This window comes from Bidens hawaiensis, unplaced genomic scaffold (genome assembly GCF_021521415.1).
Source record: "Bidens hawaiensis isolate Kalapana, Puna unplaced genomic scaffold, B.hawaiensis_p1.1 tig00001461_1, whole genome shotgun sequence".
Taxonomy (NCBI): domain Eukaryota; kingdom Viridiplantae; phylum Streptophyta; class Magnoliopsida; order Asterales; family Asteraceae; genus Bidens; species Bidens hawaiensis.
Genome location: NW_027491082.1, coordinates 2,295,945 through 2,308,082, shown reverse-complemented (window position 1 = coordinate 2,308,082; position 12,138 = coordinate 2,295,945). Strand labels below are relative to the sequence as shown.

General features: G+C 35.6%; 1 pseudogene across 1 annotated transcript; it reads right to left on the bottom strand.

Moving 5' to 3' along the window:
- Positions 1 to 8,226: 8,226 nt before the first annotated feature.
- On the bottom strand, positions 8,227 to 9,994 carry LOC143576931 (ubiquitin-conjugating enzyme E2 variant 1D-like; annotated as a pseudogene). Its single transcript, XR_013143026.1, has 4 exons — positions 9,931 to 9,994; positions 8,973 to 9,112; positions 8,764 to 8,889; positions 8,227 to 8,367 (listed from the first exon to the last, which is right to left on the bottom strand). The product of XR_013143026.1 is annotated as a ubiquitin-conjugating enzyme E2 variant 1D-like (transcript).
- Between the last annotated feature and the right edge of the window lie 2,144 nt (positions 9,995 to 12,138).

Below are 12,138 nucleotides of genomic sequence, written 5' to 3'. Positions count from 1 at the left end.
ATTATTTTCAAGTCCAGTAATGAGTAATCCATGTTAACCTCATTCTTTGATCCCATATAATTTAATTAGATTAAATAATGCGATATGACTCACGATTTAAAATAAACCTATATTATTTTATTTAAATAAAACTCTAAACGAGGACATTACACGTTAGTTCATTTCAAGTTTTCAGAATACTAAAAGTTTGTTTACATGTTAATTATATCTAACTTAAAACTTTTTCTCCTAAAAATTTACTACATATTAAACATTTGTCTAAAAACTACTAATTTGTTTATAAAATATATTATTTAATTTACAGCATTCAAACTTGTTTCTTATTGAAATATTTAGAGTGAAAAAGAAATAATTAATGCTCGAAAATCGCTCAAAGTTCGATCGAAAAATGCTCGTTTCGATTTTCGTTCGGTTCGAATTTTAGCCGTTTGGTTCGGTTTGGTTTGGTTGTAAATGAGCCAAGCAACGAGCAAACTTTCACTCGGTTTAGCTCAGCTCGTGAACAACCCTAGCAAAAACTAAAGGTGTATAAAAAAACCGGTTTTACCCAAACCGCCAGTTTCAGGACTGGTTCCCCTTGAGATCGACCAAACCGGTTTTAAAACCGAACCGGTTTGAGGAAAACCGGTTTAAACCCAAGAGTGTGTGTATAAGAGTATTGGGCCCAAGAGTGTGTGTATAAGAGTATTGGGCCCAACACAATAAACGGCCTACGAAACATTAAGGTAGTGTTCGTTATTGAGGAATGAAATGTGCAATGCAATAAGTCATTCCAAAGGAATGAAAAAAACATGTTTGGTTATTATGTATGAATGGAATGGATCATTCCACATGGAATGAAACTCCTTCTATTTTTAGTATTTTCATTCTTTTAAATATAGGTGGTTTTTTTTTTCATTCCTTCAAGGAATGAAAAAGTCAAAAGAGTCAACAATCATTATTACTATTATAAAGTTATAATTATATTATAATTATTATTATTATTTTTCAATTATAGTTATTATATTATATTATTATTATTATTATTATTATATAATCATCATTACTGTTTTATATATTATAATATAACTATTATTATATTAGAACTATTACTACATTATCATATATATATATTTTTAAATTTGATGAGTTAACATTCACAACGCATATACAGTTTAACGATCTCGTTACAGTACAAGGGTCCTAAAAATAGTTATTATGAATATTCATTTATTATTAATATTTTTTATTTATTATTATTACTAATAAGAGTATTAATAATAATAAAGTGATTAATTATTTCATTCTTAAATGGTAACCAAACATGACAATGAAATGGTAATGATCCATTTCATTCATTTGTCCACTCCATTCCATCCCCTCATCTATTCCATTACTCCGTATCAAACATGCCCTAAAATAAAATATGTCTTGAATAAAAGTTGTTTTCAAGCTTGTTAAGACGGTTTGACATGGGGACCAGAGTGACCTCAACCATTATTATAAATACTAAAGGAGAGAATTTATAATAAGTAAAATCAAGCTAAGAAAATATTCACTAAAAATGATGAAAAAAAAACTATTAGGATTTAGGAATATTAGGAATAAAGCGGTGTCTGAGAAGAATCAACGAGTACTGTATAATCTGTAGCCTCGGATTTCCTTCTTGATGAGAAGATGGTTTTGGTTTTCTAAATTTAATTGAAAATTGTATCAAAAAATATAGCCGATAAACATCTTGACTCTCATAGAAGAAAATGTGAGTTCATCTTTTAATTTAGATCCTTCGAAAAAAATCAATATGAAAGGAGTTTTGTAGGGATGTGATTATATCCCGAAAATCCCCAATTAAAACGGGTTCGCTTTAGTTATTCATGGCTGGATTATGTTCTTTCAATCTCCAAAGTACTTTATTGATGAATGGTGCATTAGAATCAATATATCGCTTAAATCTAAACTTTCGTGACATAATGTTGGTGGGCGTGTGGTATTCCCTATGTTGATGCCTAATAATGATTGTTATTGTTAATTAAAAGTTTAGGTTAAATGAATGGAGTAGAGAGAACTATATGCATACCAAGTTTTTAATGAAATACCCCACGCGGTAAATTTAGTATATTCATGAAGAATTTGGTTGGATGAACCAATGAACAAATCCAAGTTTTTTAATAGAATGGAAACAATATTCATAGGTTGCATTGTATAGATTATTCTCTGGTTAAAGATACGATTCTAGCAAAAAATAGATTGTAATTATTTATTCAGTTGTTTGTTTCTAATGAGAATGGAGGGGATTGTGACTATCTTATATGGTATCACGAGTCCATCTTCAACCCTAGCCGCCGTCTCTCTTTACCGGCGTTGCTTCACCGATCCTCTGTTCTCCCTTCCCACCACCACTGTTCTTCCTCTATCCTTCTTCATCTCTTTCCACCATGGACCAAAAACTGCACCCTGCTGTAACAGTTCAAAAATTTCATACCCGTTATCCTTGAGATGGAATCTGCCCAGTATTCCTCTTGGTCTGAATTATTCAAATACATTGCAAGGCGTTTCAAGTTTTTGATCATCTTTCTCCTCGTAAAACAACCCACTGTTGCTACCTCTTCCACAGACAAAAGAAAAAGATAAAGAACCCGACACCAAAACTGATGAAGCCTGGGAACGGATTGATTCCATTGTTCTCCAATGGATTTATGAAACAATCTCTCAAGACCTTCTTCACACCATCTTAAAACCAAACACCACTGCAGCCGCCGCTTGGGAATCCTTAGCCGGAATCTTTCAAATAACAAAGTAATCCGAGCCATTAACCTATAACAAATTATCAAACACTCGTCTTGATAATTACCCAAATGCATTTGCCTATTGCCAAGCATTGAAGGTCCTCTCTGACCAACTAGCCAACGTCGATGCTCCGGTTGATGATAACAAACTGGTTATGCAACTCATTACCGGCCTCAACGAGCAGTTTGCAACCTTCGGCACCCTGCTAGCAAACACAAAACCACTACCGTCCTTCTATGAGGCTCATTCCCAATTACTCTATGAAGCAGATAGAAAAGCCGAATATGCCACGCCGCTGCTGGAACTGCTCTTCATGCCGCCGCCGTCAAAACCAACTCTGCCACCAACAATCCCAACCCTAATAATGAATATCCCGGAAGGGACTCCAGCCGTGGTCGTGGCAGATCTCGTGGAAGGGGTCGCGGTGGCCAGAACTCTCAATGGGGTCGTGGAAGAGGTGGACCAGGTTACAACAATGATATCCAGGGTATCCATTTACATATTATGGATATCCTCCTAACCCACCTACTTGGGCTGGACCCTCAAATTGGCCCACTCAACAAAAATGGCCAACCCCTCCTTGTCCATATCCCACTTCTCCAAGGCCCGCAACAAATCAAATGGGGAATGGCATTCTCGGTCCGCGGCCCAATCAAGCTAACCATGCTGCTTATGCACCGACAGATATTGAGCAGGCTCTTTACACTATGTTTCTCCATCTGCCAGAGACCCTGTGGTATATGGACAGCGGCGCAACAACCCATATAACCAATAATCCCTGTAATTTTCAATCTTTTTTTAATAATAGCATTTTACATAATATTATCGTTGGTAATGGCACGACTATTCCGGTAATCGGGTACGACAATCAGACCTTACTCACACCCTTTCCACCTCTAAAATTAAACCATGTACTAAGCACCGCCGATCATCGGTACTATATATTATTTTTAGATGACCGCATAAATTTCTTATGGACCTACCCACTTGCACAGAAATCTCAAGTATATTCAGTTTTTTGCAACTTTTATAAACTCATTGAAACTCAATTCGAGCGTAAAATAAAAACACTACAATGTGATAATGGCACCGAATACGTAAATAACCCCTTTAAACAATTTTGCTCCGCCAATGGTGTGCTTTTTCGGCTTTCATACCCGCATACGTCATCCCAAAATGGCAAGGCGGAACGAAAGATTCGCTCGATCAACAACATAATCCGCACCCTTTTAGCCCATGCTTCCCTCCCACCACATTATTGGCACCACGCCCTTGACATGGCCACCTATCTCCTTAATATACTACCTAGCAAAGTCCTAAAATTCTCTAATCCCACTCACCTTCTCTACAATTGATCTCCACTTTATGACCACCTTCGAGTTTTTGGTTGCCTATGTTACCCATTAATTCCATCTACCACCATTCATAAACTTGACAAATAGGGCTGTAAACGAATCGGACGAACACGAACAAGGCCTTGTTCATGTTCGTTCGTTAAGTAAATAACGTGTTCACGAACGGTTCACGAACACTTACCGAACGAGATTTTATGTTCGTGTTCGTTCATTAAGGAAATTAATGTGTTCATGAACGGTTCACGAACACAAATAAAATCGGCAGAGCCTAGAGATTGAGACCAATGTATTCATCAATGTAAATAATGAAAGCCTGTAAACGAATCGAATGAACACGAACAAAGACATGTTCGTGTCCGTTCATTTAACTTTAAAAGAACACGGACACTTAATCAAACAAATATTTATGTTCATGTTCGTTTATTTAAAAATGGGCATCTGTGTTCGTTTGTTTAAAATCTAAACTAACATAATTGAATAAAGATAAACGAACATGTATGAACAAACGTAAATGAACACAAATATAAACGAACTTAAATGAAAACACTTAAATGAACACAAATTAACAAATATAAAACCTTTAAGCAGATGACCTATCCAGATAATATTTAATTATTTTATATTAATATTAATACATAAATAAACAGGCATAAACGAACATAAACGAACGTTCATGAACATAAATGAACGAACGGAACATGTGTTCATGTTCGTTCGTTTAATTAAACGAACATAAATTTTGTTGTTCATGTTTGTTCGTTTATTAAATAAACGAACATAAACGAACTTTCCGCCGAACGGTTCACTACAGTTCACCGAACGTTCGGTTCATTTACAGGCCTATTGACAAACGATCCACTCCATGTGTATTCCTTGGATACCCTTCCAATCATCGATGGTATAAATGTCTTAATCTTCAAACCAATCAACTTATTATTTCACGTCATGTGGTTTTTGATGAAACAATTTTCCCTTTTGCCAATAAACAGAAACCCTCACCCTCATATGAATTTCTCCACATCCTCTCCTGTGGTCTCACATTGACCCATCCCCTCACCCCAAACCATCAAACATAATCACAATCGGTCCACACACCTACACCCATTACACCACCCACGGCCTACTCAAAACTCATCATCCACTAATGCTCACATAGAACCACATGCTTCAGCCCAACCTACCATTTCCACATCACAAACCACTCAAACTTCCACCTTCTCCACCACTCCTAATTCCCTCTAATCTGTCGGACCCCAACACTCTACCACCTCACCCATTCCCCTAACTGCAACAACTACTCTTTCACCATCTTCAGCACCTACATCTAACCCCACCACCCCCACGTACCATGCGTACCCGTGGTATGGATGGAATTTTCAACCTCCACTCCTCAACCACCATACCCAATCCACGCCCTATCCATACCGAAATGGTCGAAAGCTATGACTAATGAGTTTAATGCTCTTATTAAAAATGAGACTTGGGAATTGGTTCCAAGACAACCGCATATGAATATTATACGTAGTATGTGGCTTTTTAAACATAAATTACATTCAGATGGTAGTTTGGAACGGTACAAAGCAAGATTAGTGTGTGACGGACGGTTACAACAGGTGGGCGTGGACTGTGGTGAAACGTTCAGCCCTGTGGTTAAACCTGCTACGATCAGAACAATCTTATCTATTGCGCTTTCTAAATCATGGTCGGTTCACCAGTTGGACGTTACTAACGCGTTTTTGCATGGAAAGCTTAATGAAACCGTATATATGTATCAACCCGTCGGTTTTCGTGACAAACGGTTCCCAAATCACGTGTGCTCTCTTAAAAAGTCTCTTTATGGCCTTAAGCAAGCACCACGGGCATGGTACCAAAGGTTCACTGATTACGTTCTTACTTTGGGGTTCCAACAAAGTCGGTGCGATACATCGTTGTTCATTTTTCGTCGAGGTACTCATACTGCGTATATGTTACTTTATGTTGACGACATTTTGCTAATCACTTCTACAAATGAACTTCGACGACGTCTAATGAAATGTCTTGCCACCGAATTCGCCATGAAAGACCTTGGGCAATTAAGTTACTTCTTGGGGGTATCTGTCCAACGAACAGGTGATTGTATGTTTTTATCTCAAAAGGTTTATGCCAAAGATATAATAAAAAGGGCTGGTATGGAGTCTTGCAAGCCGATCGCTACTCCGGTAGATACTAATGCTAAGTTGAGCCCCACATCCGGGAAACCTCTTGATAACCCGACGCTATATCGTAGTTTGGCGGGGGCGCCCTACAATACTTGACGTTTACGCGACCAGACATAACATATTTGGTACAACAGGTTTGCATGCATATGCATGCACCTCGAACAGACCATTGGGACGCTTTGAAAAGGATTCTTCGCTACCTCCAAGGTACCAGTGACTACGGTCTTACCCTCGGTCCGTCTCCCACCCCCTCTCTTCTCGCTTATACAAACGCTGATTGGGCAGGATGTCCGGACACCGACGCTCGACCTCGGGTTATTGTGTATACTTCGGTAATAATCTCATCTCTTGGTGTTCCAAGCGGCAAACCACTATCTCACGTTCGAGTGCTGAGACTGAATACCGCTGTGTGGCAAACGTTGTGGCAGAAATTTGTTGGCTACGCAACCTTCTTCTAGAACTATAACACCCTCTCTCACGTGCTATGCTTGTATATTGTGATAACGTGAGTGCGATTTACTTATCTGGGAATCCCGTTCAGCACCAACGCACTAAACATATTGAGCTTGACATACACTTTGTACGGGAACAGGTTCAACGGGGTCGCGTTCGGGTTCTCCACATTCCATCTCGATACCAAGTCGCCGATGTCTTTACCAAAGGCTTACCGTGCGAATTATTTGGGGATTTCCGGTCCAGTCTAAGCATTCGGTCCCCTCCCGCTTCGACTGCGGGGGTATAATAGAATGGAAACAATATTCATAGAAAGGAAATAATATCATTTGCATTGTATAGATTATTCTCTAGTTAAAGATACGATTATAGCCAAAAATAGAATGTAATTATTTATACAGTTGTTTCTAACGAGAATGGAGGGGATTGTGACTATCTTATATTTTTACATCAATTTTATGATAAAAGAAAGGTTTAAAGTGGAGTTCATGTAATTTGGTCAAAATGGTTTATACAGAAGATAATATAGTATGACGAGTTTTGTGTCCCCAACTGGCTTCGTGTGTAAGGTTTCTCTCTTCAACCCAAGAGGTGGAGGGTTCATATAATGCATGATGTAGGCATGAGTGGTTAATATGAGTAAATTAGGATTAGAAGCCGTTCTAGAAAACCGATTAAAAAAAGGATGGCGAGTTTTGTAGTTGATTTAATGTGTTATGTTTAGCAAATTGGCTATTAGTATTTTGGTAAGCTTTAGTTTGTTTGCAATATGTCTAACATGAATTAAATTATTTCTTGAGATATAACAATCGATGAAAAAAAAATAGTTTAAACTTTAATCAACCTTATTAGTTTTGATAATGACCATTTAAGCTTATGTGACTTGAAAATTTGCTAGTTCATATACGTCATATACATGTCCCCAAACACTTGTCATCTTAAGTTATATTACAAGTGTGATTAAGACTTAGAAGAATATGGTGAAGAAATTGTTGAAAAATGATTCGAGATGAATTAAAGAGCTACAACATAAACATGGTTTTTCTAAACTCAAAAATCAATTTAATTGCGTAAAATAGATTTTATATAACGCCTTTCAAAACAATATTCGATTTCTATAATCTACGTAGTTGTTTCATAAAAAATGTAATGATTGGTTTTATACTTATAAAAGGCTTTTCCAAACAACTAAGAACTTTTGAACGAATTGTTGAGGCGACTGCCTGCTCGCCTACCCTGCCACCACATACAACGGAAAACACTCCCCGCAACACACAATCTCAATCAAGCCTACTTAGCCTAGAGAAAATTACTAAAAGAAATTACATATACATTAAACAGTTGACACAAGCAAGAATCCCATGATTAGAGTTTTCAAAGCATCATCCTCTACAACCAAACCATTAATTTTGCGCATAGACACATGCAATCATCATATCCATATAATATACAACCTAGAAATATGTACCTTCCGGTGGCTGAATGAGCTTCCGATTGTGTGGGGCCGACATTTCTTTCTTTAGTTGTGTCAATATATCTTCCATTGTGTACTCTTTCTGCCAATTCGCCAGGATCCCAAACTTCTTTGGCTCCACCTGCAAAACGGTTTCGTCAAACAAGAACTTTCACCCGAACCCACCTCAAAAATCAAATATTTAAAGCTGTTTGGCCAATTTTGACCCGAACCCACCTCAAAAATGGAATCTTTAATGCTGTAAACTCATGAAAACAACATTTTAAATGCGTTTTCAAGGTTCATGTTGACCAAAAAGTTAACATTTGACCTTTTAGAATTGTGTTGACTATATCTCAACATCAGGTAAATATCATATAACTACATGTACAAACACGAAGACTTTGAAAGGATGAAAGGTTTTTTTTTATTATGAGCCAACAACTACTATGTTTTGACTCTTAAAAGTCAAAACAGATTCTATTTTAGGATATCGGAGTAATAAGAAAATAAGATGCAAACTTAAATAATTTTTTACCACTCCAGTCTCATGATTGACAAAAGTCATGTTGACCCGAGAATGAAAACGGACAGTAGGAGGCTTCTCAGGGTAATCTTTGTCACAGAATAGCTTCAACTGATAAATTCATCCTTCATGTACAGACTGAAGAGCAAAAATCATCAGAAATACAAAAAGTAAAACATGTAATGCTTAAAATCTCCTCTTGAACAATTAATGGAAGTTACGTTGTGGGGCCCGATAATGGTGCCGGTCCAAGAACGCATGTATATGTCATCACCATCATCCATACCATAACTCACGGTACCATCTCCAATACCCTTTTCTCCGCGCTCAAGTTCCTCCAATAATCTGAAATTTCGAGGTACTGCAACAAAACAAAACAACTTGAGCAACCAGCGTCTTTAAAAATGTTGTTACTTTAGGTGCTTGGAATAAGTTAAACATATCATTCAACGATTCATACATAAAACAAGTCGTTCTACTGCGTGATGTGAGATTTGGTTGGCCCGTTCAGTCGTTCACACTTTTGTCTGGTTTTAGAAAGTTTTTAAATAGCGCACGTGCCAGTTTTTGGTCAATCCTAGCAACTAGATGTGTTTGTGAATCCATAACAACATTTCACAAATCTATTAGCATAAAATATTATTTAAACTTTACACTCACATCACCATCAATGTGTTGGTTCAGGCCTTGGTTGCAGCACAAACACACACAATTCGGACGAGGTTCTGTGTTTTCACTAACTTTAAATAGAGGAACAAGTAACGCAAACAACTAACAACCGACTAAAGACTCGGACTTGATAAACGAGTCAGACGAATTATTGAGTTACGCTACCCCTAACACGCAGATAGACATAGACCAGGTGCCCAAAGACTCCTTCAACACCATTAATCCACATTTAAATGGAGTATATGAATGAAGATAGCCATGGACAACACAGGTAATGCAATCTAATCAAAATCTGCATATGAGATCATTTTCTAACAAATTGATTTCCAAATCAACTGTAAAGCTCATTCTTTTGTGGACCAACAAGAATCAAGAACAATACATAGTCTAACCTTAATGAAGTCTTAACATAAGTGTAATCAAAATCAAGATTCAAGATTATTTACACCCACAACAAAAATACCCAAAAAGTAAACTCGATGAAATTAATTAAGCAGATCGAAGACTCACCGACTACACTGGATCCTCCAGAGCCAAGCGTCATGAGTTGACTCACTGTAAACAGACAAATTGATCGACAGCCGAACGCAGAATCTAAATATCCTTGTTTTACTTGTCTTACGTGTTCGGGTTTAGTTTTCAGTTATTTCTTTTCTTTCTTTTTTTGGGTTCGTTTTTTGGTTTTGTAGGTGGTTTAATGTATTTAGCGGCTGTTAATCGTGTCGGGTTGACGGGTTGATAGGTGGCGAGTTGGCGTGTTGAAATTCTTCAACCCTAACCCAACCCATATTTTTATCCGTGTCATGTCGACTTATTTAAATTCGTGTCATGTTCGGGTTGTGTTTCGGGTCAACCTATTTTACGTTCATTTACGGATATGAGTAATCCCTAATGGCTTAATTAATAACCTAAACAATCAATTATTCTTATTCATATAAAACATTATAATAACTTGTGATAGATCTGCTTGTTTTTGTGTATTTATCTCTCTTTCTCTATTAACAAACTTTAGTTCAAATATTTGGCTTAAGATAAGAACAAATGAATGAAAATAATAAGAAAATAGACAATTGAGACTAATAAAATAAAAATTTTGGAAGTGAACAGTAAATAAAAATATTTTAAAAAGTAATTAATATAACTTTAAAAGTTTATAGATATACGAAAGATTTTAAATCAAAGTATTTAGCATTAAAATTTAACACTCCTTATCTCTATCAAAATATTATATCTACATCTACATCTACATATTCTAATAAAAGAAAATAATTGTGACACATGTCACCACCATGTTTCATCTAATAATTTTTTTCCTACCAAAACTCCTTCACTTTATCTACCTATTCTAATAAAGTAAAATAAATATGGACACTTGTTATGTTTTGGTTAATTCTCATAATTTTTTCTCTTCAAAACTAATATACCCTAATATATGTAATAAATCAATAATTATTTACTTTCATTTTACACTATATTTATATAATATCTATACATTTTTATAAATATAATTATTAACATATTATTTTACTATATATTCAAAATACTTGGTGAATTCCAAAAAATAACAACAAATCATGTTTCTCAAATGAAAATTGTTTCGGGTTTTTTTGTGGAACTTAAATTTGATTTTATGGGTCAAAAGTTGGTAAATAGATTGTTTAGTACAAGTTAACTACATTTTGATCAAAATTTGTTATGGTCAAAAATGAAAATTTTGAGTTTTTTTAAAAGTTTGAGAATGCAAAATAGATTTATCGTCAAATTTGTTATGGGTTCAAAGTGTTGACTTTAAAATGTCAAAAGTATGAAAGTTAAAATTTTAAACATGATTCGGGTTTTAAATTTATTTTTAAGGGCATTTTTGAAATAATCAAAAGGTTCGGGATTTGGCAACTGACTATTTTCCCCTCAACTATTAAAATTTAAGAAAACATTGCGAACACTTTCGACATGTCACCCCCATGCCTATCAATGCTTAACTTTTATCAAATTTGAAATATTTATGTCAACATTAATTTTTCTTTCAATGGTGATCAGAACATCGTATGGGAAGCATGACATGTTAAACTATGCTCAAATGAAACAAAATATTCACAAAATTGAACGGGTTAATATGTTGTTTTTTATGTTGTCATTATGACAAAGTCGAGAAGCCCTATGAAACTTATCAAAATATTTTTTATGGTGTAGCTCAGAAAAACATAGTTCTTGAAGAACATCCATGTCACACCCCGACCAATGAAGGCGGAAACGTCGAGGCGCGACATGATTGCTCATTGCACAATGACACTATAAAGTTATAATATTTAAACACCTCATTTAAATCCATATCATCATAAATAACACAACAATTGTTCATACAAAATGCCAAATAGATAGATAAACAAATAACTTGTTCTTTTATTTTCTAATATCCTAAAGCCAAGATAATAAGTTTCTTCAAGTAATCCAATCAAGCTAACATCAAACCTGTAACATTGCATAAAATAGAGTTTGTCAACACGAAGGTTGGTGAGCAATTTTCATAGTTTTGGACAATAAGTATATAGTATGAAATCCACAACTAGTATATGAAAACAATAAATAATAGCAACAATTTAGATAATAAAACCGTCAATAAGAATACATTGACGAACCGTCAATAAGAATACATTGACGACAATAATGAAATCGTCAATAAGAATACATTGACGACACCTTTCTATATGGGGATACCAT